General features: G+C 40.0%; 1 pseudogene; it reads left to right on the forward strand.

Moving 5' to 3' along the window:
- The first annotated feature begins 6,275 nt into the window (after window positions 1-6,275).
- On the forward strand, window positions 6,276-14,772 carry LOC126078923 (tripartite motif-containing protein 43-like; annotated as a pseudogene).
- The last annotated feature ends 6,681 nt before the right edge of the window (window positions 14,773-21,453 follow it).

Genomic DNA, 21,453 nt, shown 5'->3' on the forward strand with positions numbered 1-21,453 from the left:
GGAAGACAGCTCCCTGGCCAACTGATTGGAAGAGATCCATATTTATGCCTATTCCCAAGAAAGGTGATCCAACCGAATGTGGAAATTATAGAACAATATCATTAATATCACGTGCAAGCAAAATTTTGCTGAAGATCATTCAAAAGTGGCTACAGCAGTATATCGACAAGGAACTGCCAGAAATTCAGGCCAGTTTCAGAAGAGGACGTGGACCCAGGGATATCATTGCTGATGTCAGATGGATCCTGGCTGAAAGCAGAGGATACCAGAAGGATGTTTACCTGTGTTTTATTGACTCTGCAAAGGCATTTGACTGTGTGGATCATAAGAAACTATGGATAACACTGTGAATAATGGGAATTCCAGAACACTTAATTGTGCTCATGAGGAACCTTTACATAGATCAAGAGGTGGTTGTTCATATAGAACAAGGGGATACTGATTGGTTTAAAGTCAGGAAAGGTGTGCGTCAAGGTTGTATTCTTTCACCATATCTATTTAATCTGTATGCTGAACAAATAATCCAAGAAGCTGGACTATATGAAGAAGAACGGGGCAACAGGATTGGAGGAAGACTCATCAAAAACCTGCGTTATGCAGATGTCACAACCTTGCTTGCTGAAAGTGAAGAGGACTTGAAGCACTTACTAATGAATATCAGAGCCCACAGCCTTCAGTATGGATTACACCTCAACATAAAGAAAACAAAAATCCTCACAACTGGACCAATGAGGAACATCATGAGAAACAGAGAAAAAATTGTAGTTGTTAACGAGTTCATTTTACTTGGATCCACAATCAATAGCCATGGAAGCAGCAGTCAAGAAATCAAAAGATGCATTGCCTTGGGCAAATCTGCTGCAAAGGACCTCTTCAAAGTGTTGAAGAGCAAAGATGTCACCCTGAAGACTAAGGTGCGCCTGACCCAAACCACAGTATTTTCAATCACGTCAGCATGTGAAAGCTGGACAATGAATAAGGAAGACCGAAGAAGAGTTGTCGCCTCTGAATTGCAGTGTTGGTGAAGAATATTGAATATACCACGGACTGCCAGAAGAACAAACACATCTGTCTTGGAAGAAGTGCAGCCAGAATGCTCCCTAGAGGCAAGGATGGCAAGGCTGCGTCTTACATTGGATATGTTGTCAGGAGGGATGAGTCCCTGGAGAAGGACATCATGCTTGGCAGAGTACAGGATCAGTGGAAAAGAGGAAGACCCTCAACAAGGTGGATTGACACAGTGGCTGCAGCAATGAGCTCAAGCATAACAACGATTGTAAGCGTGGCACAGGACCAGGCAGTGTTTCATTCTGTTGTGCATAGGGTCGCTATGATTCTGACTCGACAGCACCTAACAAGAACAACCTTGGGTAAAACATTTCCAAATATTCCAAGACATTTGCTAAGATCATTAACTAATAACATCCTATTTTCTACCTTTTTACAAAATGTAAGTAAAAAGTCTTGTTCCAAAACTAATTTTCATAGAAAGTCAGCATTGGAGGTTCATTTAAAAAAAAAAAAAAAATCAGTTTCTTTTGATGAGATGACGTTTGCGGGGATTAGTTTATGGAAATTAGCAAAGGTGTTACATAATCCCCTCTTCTCCTTGGTAAAATCTAATCATTCCCATGGAGTGGGGGCCAAAGTGGTCCTTACATTAAGTTCTTCCTTCAAAATACAAAAATAAATCAAACATAAAACCACTGTTCCTACGTGATAAGCATCATTACAGTCAACCTCAGGCAAACCATTTCCAACTTTTCCAAGACATTTGCTAAAATCATAAACTGATGGCATCCTCCTTTCTACCTTTTTAAACAGTTAAAAATAAATGTCCTCAGTTGAAAAAAAATTTATATATGAAGTTGGCATACGATGGTTCATTTGCTGAAAAGTTAGTATTACTTCTGAGATGATGTTTGTAGAGGTGGGCTTATGAAGACCATCAAGGTGTTAAATCAATCATTTCCTTTGTTTGGAAGAAACCTAATCATTCTATTAACTCCTATTGGAAGACACATGAAATACAATCACTGGGGAAAATTGGGCGCGGTCTTCAGGGTTGAATAAAAGGCATCCAAGGAAGCACGCTCTTCTCCAGAAGAGAGAGTGCCTTTGGAATTCTCCTACCTACAGAGTCTTCTGAAAGCAGCTGCTACCACACAGGGAGGACTTGATCTCTGAACTGACTTCCATCACACTACTGCTACTGCAAGCATTGGGGAAACCTTTGGTATATTCTTTAGGTGACTTAGGTGAGTACGCAATTTACAGAAAAGGAGTTCCTGCTTCTTTCCCAATCCAAAGCCACAAAAATAGGTCATAATTTTATTGATCCATCAGCAAACTGAGGTTGTTTCTTTGAAATGATATTGTTTGCCTACTTAGTAAAGAAATTTCCATTCCTTTAACTTATTTCTGAATTAAACTATTCTATTTTTACTATCTTTTCTTTATATTTTTGGAGTTAATTTTTAAAAAAATTTTATTGTGCTTAATTGAAAGTTTACAAATCAAGTCAGTCTCTCATAGAAAAATTTTTATACACCTTGCTATATACTCCTAATTGCTCTTGTCCTAATGAGACAGCCCGTTCCTTCCCTCCACTCTCTCTTTTCGTGTCCATTCCCCCAGCTTCTGACCCCCTCTGCCCTCTCATCTCCCCTACAGATAGGAGATGCCCACATTGTCTCAAGTGTCTCCTTGATCCAAGAAGCTCATTCTTCACCAGTATCCTTTTCTATCTTATAGTCCAGTCCAATCCCTGTCTGAAGAGTTAGCTTTGGGAATGGTTCCTGTCTTGGGCTAACAGAAGGTCTGGGGGCCATGACCACGGGGGTCCTTCTGGTCTCAATCAGACCATTAAGTCTGACCTTTTTACAAGAATTTGGGGTCTGTATCCTACTGCTCTCCTTCTACCTCAGGGTTCTTTGATGTGTTCCCTGTCAGGGCAGTCATCGGTTTTAGCCAGGCACCATCTAGTTCTTCTGGTCTCAGGCTGAGGTAGTCTCTGGTTTATGTGGTCCTTTCTGTCTCTTGGGCTCATAATTACCTTGTGTCCTTGGTGTTCTTCATTCTCCTTTGCTCCAAGTGGGTTGAGACCAATTGATGCATCTTAGATGGCCACTTGCTAGCATTTAAGACCCGAGATGCCACTCATTTTTAGAGTTAATTTGATGATCAACATTATTTCTACTATTTTAAGTGCTTCATGGTTCTTCATATGTGTTATAAGCACTCAGAATGTAGTTGGCATATATCTTATAATTTTGTGCTTGGTATAGATGCTAAAATAGGTTTGAATGTTTTATTCTACATGTAGTGTCTGAATGTGTTACATTCTACTCTACAAGTGGTACATTACTATACGTAAGAGACAGAATAGTCTGTAAAATATAATTAGAAACTGCATTGGATAATTTGGTGAGAATATTGTTTTTGAGTGTGGTAACTGTTGTCAGTTCAGAAATGACAGTATTTTGACTTAAATTTTAAAGAAGCCAGGAAATGATTGGGAGCTTCGGTGCTAACCAAAAATCGGCAGTTTGAATCTACCAGCTGCTCCTTGGAAATCCTACAGAGGGAGTTCTGCTCTGTCCTATAGGGTCACTATGAGTCAGAATTGACAGCAATGGGGTTTTCTAGAAAAGTGACATGATGAAATATCAGAAATGAGAGTGTCATCTGTATTCATCTGGTGTTGAAGTTAGAACTATTTAGTAAAATCAATTTTTGTAAGCAGAATTTATTTTTTGATGCTGATCATTGTTGCATGGTAGTTACATCTTTTCACAATGTGAAGGGGTAATCTATAATAGTATGAAAGCATTTGTGAGATATTGCTATTCCCTTTATTTTTTGGTTGTTTGAATACAGTGGTATAAATTACAAAAATAGGGCAAATTCAGCAGCAAGTATATTCATATGAGAAGATTCTGAATGAAGTCTGATCCAGTTTTATTTTTCAGTTTATTCATTACTAACTATTATGTATTCAGAAGTTGTTTTAACCAAAAACCAAAGCCATTGCCTTCGAGCCAATTCTGACACATAGTGGTTTCATCCTGATGAGCAGCTGATAGGTTCAAACTGCCAACCTTTTGGTTAACAACTGAACATTTAAACCACTGCACCCTGTGTTGTTTTAGGGCAGTGTATTTTAAGATAAAAGACATCAAAATAGGAAATTTGATTTTGTGGGTATATCTTGCATATAAGAGTTTCTCATGCATTTTTATCTGTGGGTTACAAGAGTGGCATTTTCTGGATCCTGGGTAAGGGATAGAAGACAAGTACAGATTGATGGCATTTTATACATTCCTCCATCTTATCAATTGATCTATTTTCCTTAACCTTGATTATCTACCTTTTAAAGATGTTATTATATTAATCTTTTGTAAAAATGGCAGTCCAGCCTCATTGGACCTCCTTGTCTAACTTCACGAGGGGGAAAAAATCACCATCAGCTCAAAGCTGATTCCTATGAGATGGTGGTCAGACATACTTCCTCTCTCCAACCATTTTACCAATTCTGACACCAACTACCCATCCTATGGCACTCTGTACTTCTCTGCTGGATTTGATAATTCATTGCAATGGCCACACAGAACTCACAGACCATACTCACAGTTATGGGGTATGTTAGGGAAGTTAAGAGGTTATAATTCAGGATCAGAAGCAACTTAGAATGTAGTTCTTTGATCAGGAGAGCTTTTCAGCTGTGCCTGCAGGCAGGACTTTCTCTCTCTGCTCCTAGGCCCAGCCTCTGCCCTGCTCAGGCCAGTGTTTCAAAGCTGTTTAGTTGTCCCTGTAAATGCCAAGAGACACCCTGCTCCACCAGAAGCCTCTGCCTGAAGGCACTCAGGTCTCACACTCCGTGAGTCAACAAGCCTAGCTCCATCAAATGCCTGGAAGCAACCACTCTGCCAGGAAGCTTTCTGCCAGAAGACTTTCAGTCCTCTTGCTCCATGGGTTGGGACACCACCTGTTGTTACCTTGCTCCATTGGCTGGGAAGCTGACTGTGGGGTCTCATGCCAGTCTTCTGGTTCTGCTGCTGAGGTTTCTCTGCTGCTCCACTCTTACAGCTCTTTCTCTCTGTCTCCTGGGTCTTGAAAGGATGTGCTCTACTCTTGGCTCTTTGCTTAGATATCCAGAGGGGCAGCTTGCTACTTGCCTCTTAAAGAGTAGGTTTTAATTTTGGTAAAAGGTATGAGTTCTAACTCCACTTTCAAGCAGTGTGATTTTAGTCATGATAGGATAGTTGTGACAATTGAATTAAATAATGAATGTAAAAGAGCTTAGTCAACACCTTTGCTAAGCCAGTCACCAGAAAGTTGTGTTATGATTGGTTTTCAGACCCATCAGGATCCACTCCCCTGGAGCTATAGAATGAGTCATGGTGATTCACAAGCCCATGTAGGGAAGTGACACATCAACAAAAGTGAAGTTCTTTTATGTAGGAACAAAAGGATTGATGGCAGTAGATGCATGTTGATTGGAGACCAACAAGTTTGCTATAGAAGTTGAGAGTTGCCTTTGTGCCTCAGTTTTCCATTTCTGTCATATGCAAAAAAACAAAAAAAACACTCTATCCTGCTCTACACTCAAGTGTATTTTTTTCCCATTGGATATTTTTTTAGTAAAAAAAAAAATTTTTTTTTTTGTAAAAAGTGGGACCATACAGTAAGTACCATTTGATAACATCTTCACATTCCCCACATTAACAATGAACATTAAACATTTTTCTGTTATTTTTTAAATATTTTATTGTGTTTTAGATGAAAGTTTATAAAGCAAATTAAGTTCCCATTTAACAATTTGCATGCAAATTGTTCCGTGACATTGGTTACAATTTTCACAAGGTCTCAGCAGTCTTATTATTTCCATTCTCTTTGTTCTGTTTCCATTGATCTAGATTCCTTGCCTTCTCACCTTTGCATTTGGATAAATGTTGATTATTTGGTCACATATACTTGATTGTGTAAGGAATTATGTTATTCACAGGTGATATTGTTTACTTTATAAGGCAATCCACTATTTGGCTGAAAGGCGACCTCCAGGACTGGCTTCATTTCCAAGTTCAAAGGGTATCAGGGTGATAGTTTCTGGGGTTCCCCTTGTCTCTATCAGTCCAGGAAGTCTGGGGTTTTTTAGGAATTTGGATTTCACACAAGTGTCTTTTTGGGTTATAATCAGAGTAAAATTTTGCTTAGGCTTTTGTCTCTCCAGGGCAGAATAATAATAAACTCCTCTGATTTTCTTCCCTAGGAAAATGGATTCAGCCTTCCAGAAGGAACTCACCTGCTTCATCTGCTTGAAGTACCTTACAGATCCTATCACCATAGGCTGTGGACACAGCTTCTGTCAGGCCTGTGTCTGCCTTTCCTGGGAAAAAACTAAATTCCTGCCCGTTGCCCCATATGCAGGAACACATCAGAGCAAACAGAGTTCAGAACCAATACTCTACTGAAGAATCTGGTGTCCCTTGCCAGACAAGCCAGTCTCTGCCAGTTCCTGAGCTCTGAGAAACAGATGTGTGGGACACACAAGGAGACAAAGAAGATGTTCTGCGAAGAGAGCAAGAACCTGCTCTGTTTGCTCTGCTCTAACTCTCAAGAGCACGAAGCTCACAGTCACTGTTCCATAGAATGCGCTGTTGAGGAATACCGGGTAAGCAATGTCTCTGAAAGCACTTTGAAAGCTGCAGGATAGTAGAGCTAAAAGAGTATAAGGAAGCTGGAAACCATAACGATGATTAGTCCACTCATTACTGAGAAACATGTCAGGCACTGTTCTAGACACCACAGATAAAGCTGCAAATAATTACATAAGCATGCTTGCTTTCATCGAGTTTGTTTTCCAGGAAGGGGCTGTGATTAAGATAATGATTATTATTTTGAATATGTAGTATAACGCTCAGGGCAGTCTGAAGTTCTCATTTTAAGATAGCAGAATATAGGATCAAAAAGGTTTTTATATTGAAAGTATATTTAGTAATACAGATCAAATAGTATGCTGGAAAATATTAAAGACGTAGCATCACTTGAGGAGCCCCCGTGGGGTAATCATTAAGTTCTTGACTGGTAACCAAAAGGTAGGCAGTTCCAACCTACCTGCAGCTCCACAGGAAAAAAGACCTGGCATTCTGATCCCCTAAAGATTGTTTGTTGTTGTTCTTAGGTGTCATTGAGTTGGTTCCAACCCTAGGTACAGCAGAACGAAACACTGCCCTGTCCTGCACCATACTCACAATTGTTCTTATGCTTGAGCCCGTTGTTGCAACCACTGTGTCAATCCATCTCTTTGAGGATCTTCCTCTTTTTCTCTGACCCTCTACCTTACCAAGCATGATGTCCTTCTCCAGGGACTGATCCCTTCTGGTAACATGTCCAAAGTATGTGAGATGTAGTCTTGCCATCCTTGCTTCTATGGAGTATTCTGTTTGTACTTCTTCCAAGACAGATTTGTTTGTTCTTTTAGAAGTCCGTGGTATACTCAATATTCTTCTCCAACACCACAATTCAAAGGTGTCAATTCTTCTTTGGTCTTCCTTATTCATTGTTCAGCTTTTGCATGCATATGAGGGGATTGAAAACACCATGGCTTGAGTCAGGCTCACCTTAGTCTTCAAGGTGACATCTTTACTTTTTTTGCAGCACATTTGCCCAATGCAAGGAGTCTTTAGATTTCTTAACCCTGCTTCTATGGGTGTAGATTGCGGATCTGAGTAAAATGAAAGCCTTGACAACTTCAATCTTTTCTCCATTTATCATGATATTGCTTGTTGGTCCAGTTGTGAGGATTTTTGTTTTCTTTGTTGAGATGGAATCCATACTGAAAGCTGTGTTCTGTGACCTTATTAGTAAGTGTTTCAAGTCCTCTTCACTTTCACCAAGCAAGGTTGTGTCATCTGCATATCCCAGGTTAATCCATTTCCCTCCAATCTTGATGCTCCATTCCTCTTCACAGAGTCCAGCTTCTAGGATTCATTGCTCAGCATATAGATGGAGTAGGTATGGTAAAAGGATACAGCCCTTATGCACACCTTTCCTGACTTTAAACCATGAAGTGTCACCTTGTTCTGTTCGAACCATTGCCTCTTGAGCTATATACAGGTTCCTCATGAGCACTATTAAGTGTTCTGGAATTCCCATTCTTTGCAATGTTATCCATAGTTTGTTATGATACACAGAGTGGAATGCCTTTGCGTAGTCAATAAAACACAGGTAAAATCCTTCTGGTATTCTCTGCTTTCAGCCAGGATCCATCTGACAGCAGCAATGATATCCCTGGTTCCACCACCTCTTCTGAATCCTGTTGGAATTTCTGGCAGTTCCCTGTTGATATACTGCTGCTGCTGTTTTTGAATGATCTTCAGCAAAATTTTACTTGCATGTGGTAGTAATGATATTGTTTGAGAATTCACGCATTCGGTCGGATCACCTTTTTTGGGAATAGGCATAAATATGGATCTCTTCCAGTCACTTGGCCAGGTATCCAAATTTCTTGCCATGGATGAATGAGCACTTACAGAACTGCATCCGTTTGTTGAAACATCTCAACTGATACTCCATCAATTCCTGGAGTCTTTGTTTTTTGCCGATGCCTTCAGTGAAGCTTGGACTTCTTCCTTCAGTACCATCAGTTCCTGATCATATGCTACCTCCTGAAATGGTTGAACATTGACCAGTTCTTTTTGCGTGACTGTGTATTCCTTCTATCTTCCTTTGATGGTTCCTGCTTCGTTTATACTTTCCCTGCAGAATTCTTCACTATTGCAACTCGAGGCCTGAATTTTTAATTCAGTTCTTTCAGCTTGAGAAATGGTGAGTGTGCTCTTCCCTTTTGGTTTTCTATCTCCAGTTCTTTGCACTTGTCATTCGAATACTTTGTCTTCATGAGCTGCCCTTTGAAATTTTCTGTTCAAGTCATCATTTCTTCCTTTTGCTTTAGTTACTTGATATTCAAGAACAAGTTTCAGAGTCTTTTTTGACATCCATTTGTCTTTTCTTTCCTATCTTTTTAATGACCTTTTGCTTTCTTCATGTATATCTTTGATGTCATTCCACAACTTGTCTGGTCTTCGAGCATTAGTGTTCAACACATCAAATCTATTCTCGAGATGGTCTCTAAATTCAGGTGGAATATAACCAAGGGTTGTATTTTGGGTCTTGCTGACTTGTTCTAATTTTCTTCAGTTTCAACTTGAACTTACATATAAGCAACTGATGGTCTGTTCTGACCCCTAGCCTTGTCCTGAGTGATGATATTGAGCTTTTCCATCGTCTCTTTCCAGAGATGTAATCGATTTGATTCCTACGTATTCCATCTGGCGAAGTCCACATGCATAGTCGCCATTTATGGTAGTGAAAAAAGGTATTTGCAATGAAGAAGTCATTGGTCTTGCAAAATTCTATCATGTGTTCTCTGGCATTGTTTCTATCACCAAGGCCATATTTTCCAACTATGGATCCTTCTTTGTTTCAGCTTTCACATTCAATCACCAGTAATTATCAATGCATCCTGATTACATGTTTGATTAATTTCAGACTGCAGAAGTTGGTGAAAATCTTCAATTTTTTTTATCTTTGGCCTTAGTGGTTGGTGCGTAAATTTGAATAATAGTTGTATTAACTGGTCTTCCTTGTAGGGTTATGTATATTATCATCACTGACAGTGTTGTACTTCAGGACAGATCTTGAAATTTTCTTTCTGATGATGAATGCAACACTATTCCTCTGTAAATTGTCATTCCTGGCAGAGTAGACCGTATGGTTGTCCAATTCAAAATGGCCAATACCAGTCCATTTCAGCTTACTAATGCCTAGGATATCAATGTTTATGCATTCCATTTCACTCTTGATGATTCCCAGTTTTCCCAGATTCATGCTTCGTACATTCCAGATTCATGCTTTGTACATTCCAGATTCCAATTATGAATGGATGTTTGCAGCTGTTTCTTCTCATTTTGAGTCATGCCACATCAGCCAAAGAAGGTCCTAAGAAATCCTATGAGTCAGTTCTATTTTGCACTGTAGGGTCACTACAACAACAGAATCAGTAGATCCAAATTCTATAGCAAGTTGCCTATCTGAAAATTAGCCATGTTTCATAAAATTCTTATTTGTCAGTTTCCTTTGGAAGACAAAGACACTATATTTTGTCTTTCTACAGCCTGAAATTTCCCAGAATTGGTAATTATGAAGGGTAAACAGGGAAACATGATCCTTCCATTCTCCCTTAAGTACATCGATTGAACATCCCCTGTCTCTTTCTGTTCATTATGGTATGAAATCCCTAACATTTGCTTTTCTGGCACTCATTCATGGTTCTTCTGCAGGAGAAGCTCATAAAGGAAATGAGATCTTTATGGAAAAATATTCAAAAAAATCAGAGAAATCTGAATGAGGAGAGCAAAATAACCAACCTGTGGAGAGTAAGTATGAGACTGTTTTCCCCAGAACGAGCTTGTGACATACTTCCTGGAGATTTGTTCATGATGAACTTGAGCTGAAATCATGGTGTGACAGATTCTGTGAGTGATCTACCAACAGGAAAAGTAATCCACCTCTTCAATGTAAGGCAGCATGACAGTTCAGATTTGTAAACTCTAATGTATCAGCAACTCAGAAAAGAGGATGTTTTACAAAATTAAAGAAATCGACTATGAGGCATTTCTTCAGATGTTTCAGGAAGTTTTGAAGTGAATGGAGAAGTTTTGAAGGGAGGATGGAGCCCTAGTGGCACAATGCTTAAGAGCTCAGCTGCTAAACAAAAGGTCTGCAGTTCTAATCTACCAGCTAGCTGCTCCTTGGAAACCCTATGGGCCAGTTCTACTCTGTCCTATAGGGTCGCTATGAGTCAGAACCTACTCCATGGCAGCAGGTTTGGTTTTTGGTTTTCGACGGGAGGGTGGGTTTGGCTCTTGAATGGAAAACAAATGAAGGAATGAAACTGAGAGATGATTTTATGGTTTCTGATAAATAGGAGGACATGGATTTAGGTCGAGTGTAGTTGATTGGTAGAGGATGTGAGTCAGAGAGAAACAGGTGAGGTTTAAGGGGAAGGGGGTTAACTTACATTGCATATATGATTTAAGAAATCCATGTCTTTGCAGTATTATGTGTGTCTACTGTCAGAGATTATCAGCTCTGAGTATCAGAAATTGCATCCAATTCTCCTTGAGGAAGAAAAACAACATTTAGAGGGACTGAAAAATGAAGGCAAGAAGATATTACAGCAACTGAAGAAAAGTGAAGCCACAATGGTTCAAAAGGGGAGGCACCTGAGAGAAATGTATGAGGAGCTGATGAATATGTGCCATAAATCAGATGTGGAGTTGCTCCAGGTAAGAACCGAGGACGTACCTGGAAATCATCTATAGTAGCTGAAGTTCACATCCTCGACCTCCATGAGATATTTGGTACCAAAGACATAATTTTTTTTCCTGTGATGGAAGTCGTTTTCCACCTGACTATAACAGACATAAACTGTAACTCCTATCCTAGCCATGAACCACAAAGTTTCATGGAAATATGAGAGTAGATTCCCCAGGGAATACTGTATTTTTTCACCAATAATGAGTGCCTTCTACTTTGGTTGCCAACTTTGCCCTCCCCCCACCCCCGGTATTTTCGTAAGTGAGCAAAACCAATTTTTTTTTTTTCCAGCAAGGAGTAAAAAATGTTGCATAGCAGCCCTTATGAAAATACCTCTCAGGAGGGTGGGGGAGAGGGAGAGGAGCCTGGTCGGCAAACAAATGTAGAAGGCACCAGTTATTTGCCTAAAAATACTGTACTCCCTTCTAAAAGTCTTCTTCTCTACCTTGCTTCTTTAAAAACCCCGAAAGGAACAACTTCCTCGTGGGCATTCCCTTTTTGTCTCCAGTTTGGCAATGTGGAGACATATGTGAAGCACTAACATTTACTTCCTCCTTTTTTTCAAGTCCCAGATTTGAATTGCCCTTGCTCTGGAACACATTATCCTTTGGAGACAAGCGCTTGGAAAGACCACTTTGCGGACAGCTGGCAGTCGCACCAGTACAATCTGTACTCATATTCTCTTTATTCATTCACCTTCAGGTTTCTGAATTCATTGAGAAATCAGATTCTATCCAAGTGGTGTACTGGGATTAGAGAGGAAAGGAAAAATGGATTTACTAAAAAAATGTGCTAGTGGGTGGTTGGTACCTTTGAGAACTTGCCCAAACTTAAAGACTGAAAGAACAGAATTGCCAATTTGTGAAGAATTCTAAACTTTTCTTTGTATTCTCTTCACAGGATTTGGGAGACATTTTGACAAGGTAAGTTTGGCCTTCACTGCAGACTAGAGCTCCATGAGGGCTGTGAAAGAGATCATGGTGTTTCCAACACAGCGAGAACACAATTTATAGAGATATTAGATATTTTCTGTGTATGCAAGTTGTGTGTGTCATACTGAATATGTTTTCCCGTTCCCTGTATCACAAATCAGCCTTGTTTCTTTCCTGTGACTCAGGATGGTATAGGTTGCAGGGCTCAGTGCATAAGTGGCTAGAAGATGCTACCTATGATTTTAGGTTTCAAACGCATAAACTTATTGATGTGAATGGACTAGTTTGTGTCAGGTGGTAGGTGGGAGAGGCAAGTTCCTCTGAGGGGCAGGAGAAGGAAGCAGGCAGAGAATAAAGAAAGATTCTCAAAGAACGGTACAACCTCATTCCAGGATTGTAAAGGTACACAGAAATATCAGCAATGGGTTCTGCAGAAAAACATTTTCAGTTAATGCTGATGTCCTTTTTACATACTGTGATGGCCCCTTAGGCACCTGAAAGGTTAACTGAATCTTCCCCCTTGCAGGAGCGAGTCCATGCAGCTGAACATGCCCCAGCCTGTGAACCCAGCGCTCAGTGCCAGGCCCATCACTGGCCTGATAGACAGGTTCCGCCAGTTCCGAGGTGAGTGTCAGCCCAGTGGTGGGACCGGATACAATGTCCTCCAATAATGGTTTTCTATGGGCAATCATTCCCTCTTTATTAATTCTTGATTTTGGGAGGAGAGCAGCCTGTGAATAGTCATATTTCCCCTATGATAATATGAAAAATATCTACATAAATGGTAGGAAAAGAGAAATGTTATTCTGGCCTGTATTAAATAGTTAATGAGAAAAAGGAAATGATCCAAAAAATGGCTCCTTGAGACCTAAAACCATTCATAGATGCAATGTCAGTCATTCAAAGAGTCATACAGAAAGACATTATCTCAGAACATTTCGATTTCAAATTAAGTGCAGTTGATTATGGTGATAAGTTCCTTGGTGCTTTACTTTTAAATATTTTAAAATATTAAAGTTTCTTAGTAACTGAATTTGGAATAATGTCCATTTTAATAAATATGATCTGAGAAACACGTGAATAAACATGAAAAAGTGATATACAGAAAACCAGAATTTATGAGCAACAGTAAAAGAAGTAGGTGGTTGAGGCAGTACGCAGAGCTCACTAATCGAGTGAGGTTAGCCCAGCAGGCAGAGAACGAGTAGGCCTGAAATGGAACCAGGTTTAAAACCCAGATCATGCTGAGTAGGAGACTCCTTCTAAGAAGGCATAAGCCAAATCCCAAAAACAAACCCAGTGTTGCCCAGTTATTTTCAGCTCCTACTGACTCTGTAGGACAGAGAACAGCCTCATATAGTTTCCAAGGGTATAAATCTTTATGAAAGCAAACAGCTGCATCTTTCTCCCTTGGAGCAACTGGGGGGTTTGTACCACTGACCTTTTGGTGAGCAGCCAAGTGCTTTAACTGCTGCGCCACGAAGGCTCCTTCTAAGAAGGCATGGTTTGATTTTAATCTTAAATTTAAATCTGCTTGCTTAACTAACATAATATACCTGGCAAAGTGTTCACCATTTATTTAGGTCTAAGATTTTTTGTTTTTTGCCCTGAGGAAAAAAAAACCAAACCCAGTGCGGTAGAAATAAGTCGTATCGCTCTGGACTTGGTGTCAGTGCACAGGTTTCTGATTTTTAATGTGCTGTGAAAAGCAATGAGCCAGAAGTTTGCATGACCTGCCTCCTCTGTACATTCTCTGAGATTTTAGGAATTTTTTTCCATTGTGTCACTAGGTGTTTGTTTCTTCTGCACATCCACCGATACCCTTCAATCTGATATTTTCTGGCTAGTAAACTTCCCTTGTAGTGTTGGCCTGTTTTTCCAGTGACACTCTAGATCCAGTGAGTCTCTCATCCCATAGGAGTATAAAAACAGATTTTGCCTGAAATATTCTCTTTTTTTCACAGTGGAAATTTCCTTCAGTTATGAAATAAGCAGTCAGAATATCATGCTGTTTGATGACGTGAGAAGTCTGAGGCTTAGACGTGACCTTCAAGAGGCACCTTTTCCTTCTGGAAGATCTCACTACTTTGCTGCATGGGGAGACCAGGCCTTCACCTCTGGAAAATACTACTGGGAGATAGAAGTGGACAGCTCTTGGGACTGGGCTGTAGGAGTCTGTAAGGATACTTGGTTAAGGAAGGACAGCTCAAGGGTCCCGTCTGAGGACACTTTTCTTTTTTTATGTGTGAAGGAGGATAATCGTTACAATCTCTTGACCACCTCCCCAGTGCTTTCTCAGTATATAGAGAAACCTCTGGGGCAGGTAGGTGTGTATGTAGATTTTGACAGTAGAAGTGTGAGTTTTGTTAATGTTGCCAAAAGCTCCCTCATATGGGCATACCCAGCTTGCTCCTTCAATTATCCCCTCAGGCCTTTCTTTTACACTGGCCACACATGATCATGGTCAAGTCATATCTGAGGGACCCCTTCCCAACTGAAGCTGATAAATAATATTTTACTGTCTTTTACGTTGTTCTCCTTTAATGGAACATTTTGCTATTGATTATGTTGGTAGACTGAATTGAAAACTTTTGTTAGTTCAATTTTCTTTACATTAAAATAATCTCTTGCAGCACATTATATGAAATATATGCTGTGGTTATTCATGTGTTTTACGAGCTTTGTGGCATTAGAAGCATATATAGTACCCAAAAAACCCACTGCCGTTGAGTCGATTCTGACTCATAGTGACCCTATAGTGCAGAGTAGAACTGCCCCATAGAGTTTCCAAGGAGCGCCTGGCAGATTCGAACTGCCGACCCTTTGGTTAACAGCCGTAGCATTATGTCAGTCTGGAATATTCTTCTCCATCATCTTCATCTCGTAAACTCCTCAATTCATCCTTAGGGAAAATCTCTTTACAGAGAAATATCCCTGAATCATCAGGACCTGGACAGGTCTGTGGTTGGATGAACACTTTATGTGGTCCCTTTCCTCTTTTACTGAATGAATTATGAGACAGAGGAAGCGTCTCTTATATTCACTGCCATTTCCCAACAGGTAATACGATGTCTAAGACATAGCAGGCACTTAACAAATATCTGAGTGAATAATAAGTGAATGAGATATTTATCTTTTTTGCAACAGGGCTGACAGTGGGTTCTGCTCCATATCTTTGCTCTGGTGATTCCCAATATGCAGTATTTTCACTGAATTTCATTCCTGATAGAAAGAAAGGTAGTTCTGCAACACATGGTTCCAAAAAAAAAAAAAAAAAAGTTTTCTGGTTAATCATTGAGAACATTCATAAAAGTAAATGCCATAAAAAAAAAAAAAAAATTGCCGTTGAGTCGATTCCGACTCATAGCAACCCTATAGGACAGAGCGGAACTGCCCCAGAGAGCTTCCAAGGAGTGCCTGGTGGATTTGAACTGCCAACCTTTTGGTTAGAAGCCGTATCACTTAACCACTAAACCACTTTTTACTTTGAAAAAATTAGAGTGTTCAAAGCAGGCCCGAGCCGCCGGGAATAATGGAATAGCATCGCGGTTGTATTTTGTTGGTGTTCGGAAATGCCACAGACTATTAAAAAGACTTAGAAAATATAGGTTAAACCAACAGGATAGGGAGTACTGAGGACAACGTGGAGTAAAACAGTGACATAGACCAGTGATTCTGAAGTCCGGTCCTGGTTCCAGCACATTAGAATCAATGAACATTGTTAGAAATGCAAGTTCTTGGGTCAGAACCAAAACTTAACAAACTCATTGCCATCACATAGGTTCCTACTCATAGTGAACATTATGCAGTGGGGGAGGGCCTGCAATCTGCGGATTAGCCACCCTGATGAAAGCTGTAAACAAAGAAACATGGAATTAATCTGATTTATGGATACAAGGCTCAGTGTATTTCCTACATCTCAGAACCAAACAAGAGCTGGGAACTATTTGATCCAATGTGGTTGTTTAAGTATATTGTTTTTAATAAAAATAGTATAATGGGTAAGATATTAAACAGAATATGGGGGATTCAGAAAATAAGTTTAAAAATTGTACTAGAGATTATTGTCATGAAAGATACATCAACTCTTTAATCTTGAGCCATTTAATTACATCCACAGAGAAAAACTTTTTCTTTAGCTTGCAAAATACAGGGAACAAACAGCAGTCAAGAAAGTATGCCACAGGTACATAGCTCAATTAATGAGCTTACTTTACTTTCTTGAGAATTAGTCAGAAAGGACATTGCCATCACCTTTGCAGGTATGTTATCAATGGATGTATCTAAAACTCTGGGAATACCATTCTATGATGAAAAGATCCCACAGTATTTAACTATACATGTAATTTTTGTACTAGATAAGAATGTCAGCAATATTATAGCAGTGTGCTTTCATGGGTGAAATATCAAATATTTCTTCCCAGATATTGGTGTCAGAGACAATGGTCAAAGACCCTAATTACGAAACCATAAGCCATTGGTGCAGGGGTAGAGAATAAGACCATAGAATTCAAAAAGAAAGTCTAAGACTCACTTGCTGTATGGATACCTGATTTATGACTGAGTAGAAAGGCATTTCAAATGGATGTAAAAGAGATAGACTTCCCTGTGCATATGCTGGGATATCTCCCTCATATTCAGAAAAATCAATTTCAGGTACATTAAGAGTTCAAATTCAACGTGACAAGCAAATTCATCATTAGAAAAAGTGACCATGTGAATACCTTTAGATCCTATGTTAGAAAGTGATTTCTTGATAAAGAAACAAAAAGCACAAATAAGAGAAATAATGATCAATTTAACTACAAAAATTATGGATTTCCATCATCAATAATGGAAGCGAAAAGTTGGGAGTTAAATGCCGTAACACATGTAATCACCAAAGAATAAGTGTCCAGAATACATAAAGAATGCCTTCAAATGTATAAGAAAAATATATTCAACCTCCCAGCCCCTCAAAGAACAAAAGCTCAGAACAATTGCTTCGTAGAAGAGACAGGTAGAAATGCATGTAAACGGTATTTAGTAATCAGAGAAATAAAAATGAAAGTTATAATCACTGTCATCAGATGGATATTAGAAAAGCTATTAAGTTTTGTGATGATGTGGAACAACTTGAAATATTATCCCACGCTGTGGGAGTGTAAAGCGGCACAACTCTTTTAGAAACCAGTCTCTGGTAAAACTGAAGTCGTGCGCAATTCCTAGAAGGATAATCTAAAGCCAATCTTGTGTGTGGTGGCGCAGTGGTTAAGAGCTACGGTAAGCTACAGCTGCTAACCAAAGTGGGGCAATTTGATTTCACCGGCCTCTCCTGGGAAACCCCATGGGGCAGTTCAACTCAGGGCCAATGGGCTTTGTTTTTTGGTATTTAAAATTACAGAAATAATTATGATAAAGGAACACCTGAAATCAATCCCAGCTCCGTCTGTAGCTGAACGGATGAATACATTCTAACATATTCCTATGGAAGAGTGTATGTTGTTGTTGTCAGTTGCCGTGGAGGTGATTTTCACTCACAATGACCCCATGTGTACAGAGTATAACTGCTCCATAGGTTTTCAAGGCTGTGACCTTTTATAAGCAGATCCCCAGGCTTGTCTTCCAAAGTACCTCTGGCTGGCTTTGAACTGACAATCTTTCAGCTAGTATTTGAGTGCTTAACATTTTGTACCATCCAGGGTCTCTGAAGTATAAAGTGTAGTGAAAATGTATAAACTGCAGCTGCATGGAACAATTTAGATACATCTAAGAAACAATGTTAAGGTAAAAAGAAAACTACAGAAGAGTACACATAATATTCGCATACAGTTCAAAATCTACAAAACTGTATATCATTGAGGGTTATAAACATAGATGGTAAACTAAAAAGGTAATAGTGCAATACAAAAACTTCAGAACAGTTGTCATTGTTTATATATTTACACATTCCATAGCTATTTTTGTATGTTGTTCGGTGCCATTGAGGCGGTTCCGACTCATACCAACCCTATGTGCAACAGAATGAGACACTGCCTGGTCCTGCACCATCCTCACAATTGTTGGATGTGCCCCATCACAACAGTCGTTGTCATGCTTAAGCCCATAGTTGCAGCCACTGTGTCAATTCATCTCCTTGAGGGTCTTCCTCTTTTTCGATGAGCCTCTACTTTACCAAGGATGATGTCCTTCTCTAGGGACTGATTCCTCCTGACACGTCCAAAGTACATGAGACATAGCCTTGCCATCCTTGCTGCTAAGGAGCATTCTGGTTGTATTTCTTCCAAGACAGATTTGTTCATTTTTTTTGGCAGTCCATGGTATATTCAAAATTCTTCTCCAACACCACAATTTCTGTAAATATTAATGATTTAATAATACTCAGCAACACTGTAAATCAATATAACCATAGTAAACCAAACAGATCATAGCAGAGACCCAGGCCCTCTGGGGGTCCTTCTCTGCTCCTGGGCTCTGCTGACATGAGGAAGGCGATCTTCCTGCTCAGTTGTGCAGAAATGGGGGCTGGGGGTTAGAGTTGGGTCAATAGGGCTTACTTGTACTGGACAGATGCTTTCCTCAAGTTCTTCCCAAGGCAGAGTGTGAGTGCCAGGTCTGAGAGAGGATGACAGAGCCCCAGTTGTACAGGAGCCTGGAGATTCAGTGATGTTCCTCATCCCTCTGCATTAGCCACTGAGAACCATACGACCACACAATACAAGGGCGCTGTAGTCCAGCAGGACTTGGGCTCTGGCTCTTGGCAGCTCTACTGCCCCTTGCCACCAACTCTGAACCTGTGGTGGGGAGACTGGAGGAATTAGCTTCCCACCTCCCACCTTCTCATTTCCTATTAAAAAAAAAAAAAATCCTCTTCCTGTTCTGGTTTAGGGGCTCCAAATACAGCATTTCCTCCCTGACACACACAGGACAAAACTGCTACTACATCCGAGTTTTGGAAGCTACAGATTTCTTTTCTTTCAAAGGTGATGGCAACACAGGGCACCTGCCCTTGGTCATTTGGGGTCCTACAGAACCTAGACCCTTAGCCTGTACAGACACTTTCTTTTTCCCATAGATTTTGGAAATATATGGAAAAGGTATTTTTGCACCTAGAGTCAAGAGATGGCTGCCAGGTCCTTGAGGAACAGTCCTGGGTTGTCAAAATGCTGAGAGGCTTATTTGGCATTTAAAAAAGTTTACACACATTTCATATAGGCAAAAAAAAAAAAACAAAAAACCCTTAAAATTACAAGCTGTCTAAAGTAAATGCTCTAAGAAATGGGAGGGGGAGTCTCTTCCCTTTTCAACAAGGAGAATTAAGCATCTCTTTCTAACTTCTAACTTCTATTTGCCCTTATAGAAAGTCTGCAAAATGACCTCAAATGAGCAGTGAGTTTTGGGGTTACATGAAAATTTTAGTGAGTAGGGAAAGTCACAACACCGGATCTGTGAATAATGAGATCTTGAGAAATATGAGGTGTATAAGAGCCATAAAACCCTGTGTCGTATCAATTCCCAGGGATTCAGCGATTACATTGCTGGGGAGCTCAGGTCTTACCTGCAACAACAGACATTATGGGAAGAGCATACGTGAGACTGTTGCCATTGGGTTGTTGCAGTTTGTTAGTAAGTCCAGACAAGGAGAAATGGTAAGACAGGTGATCCTGGGGAAGCCTCTCTGCTCTGTTACATGAAGGATGACAATCATTCTATCATACGCAAATAGAGCTAAACAACTTAGGGATGCTTCTGGGTTATGGATGTTCAGCTGCCTGTTTTTCCATGCTGTTGAATGTTCTCTCACAAATTCCCTACTTCTTATCTGCAACTCTCAGACCCTTATTTTTCACTCATAAGCTAAAAAGAGGGCCACATTTTAGTATCATGACTATGTGTCAAATGAACTTTTTCAGAACTAGCCTAAAAATCATGGTTCCCTAGCAAATGCCCAGGATTTCCAGGCAACTCATCTGCACACTGGAATCACCTAGAGATCTTTTAAACACCCCAAACCACGACCACACTCCAAACCAATTAATGCACAATCCCCAGGAATGGAGCATAGGCATCTGTACATTTTGAAATTCTACAAATGATTACAATGTGCTGACAAGTTTGGTTATCACTGTCCTCTGGAGTTCTGCACTTGTCATTTCCCCGCCTGGGTAGGCATACCTAGTGACAACAGATAACAAAGATCCAAACCAAAACCTAAACCAAACCCACTGCCATCAAGTCAATTCCTACTCGTAGAGACTCTATAGGACAGATTAGAACTGCCCCATAGAGTTTCCAAGGAGCACCTGGTGGATCTGAACTGCCAACCTTTTGGTTACAGCTATAGCTCTTAACCTTTACGCCACTAGAGTTTCCAATAACAAAGATACATTCTTTGAAATGACTGCTGTAGTGTCAATAATAGCCACTTGAGGGAGCATCTAGTTCACACTGCAATGATGTAATCCAAAGGATCACAGGGACTAGGGAAACCCAGAAGACGGGCTGATGACACAGTGTTGGCCCCAGTGGAGATAGTGCTGTCTGTGAGCTTTAAAGCACACCTACATTTATCCCAGGAGGGGTAGGCTTTCCAGACAGAGGCTCACAAGTGCAGTGAATGAGGTAGGATAGAATGGTGAAGTCCGGGGAGAAATTATAAGCAATTAGGTAATATTGAATCACAGAGATTGAGTGAGCAACGAGATGAGACTGAAGACAGTTTGGAATGAGAATTAATTAATGCCTTCCTAAAGGGCCTCCTATGTCACATCAAATAAGTTTGATTTTATTCCTAAAATGATTGAGAAAAGTCACAGTAACCAAATGATAATGTTCAGCTTTGTGTTTCAAACATATTCATCTAAAAGGCATATTGGGAAGAGTCTATTCTGAAGTAAAAAAGGCCGTTTAGCCTCCTGTTGTAGAAATATAGGTGAGAAATGAGAAAATGAAAATAAACCAAGATACAAAAAACACATTTCTGAAATATATGTGAAGCAGGAGTAACATTAATTTAGGAGCTATTTCCATACAGACTCACAGAAAATTAAATTGCTTAAAAAAAAAAAGTTGCAGTTGAGTCAATTCGGATTCCTGGTGACCCTGTAGGACAGAGTAGAACTGCCCCATAGGGTTTCCAAAGAGCTGCTGGTGGATTCAA

Source organism: Elephas maximus, chromosome 7, assembly GCF_024166365.1.
Source record: "Elephas maximus indicus isolate mEleMax1 chromosome 7, mEleMax1 primary haplotype, whole genome shotgun sequence".
Classification (NCBI taxonomy): Eukaryota; Metazoa; Chordata; class Mammalia; order Proboscidea; family Elephantidae; genus Elephas; species Elephas maximus.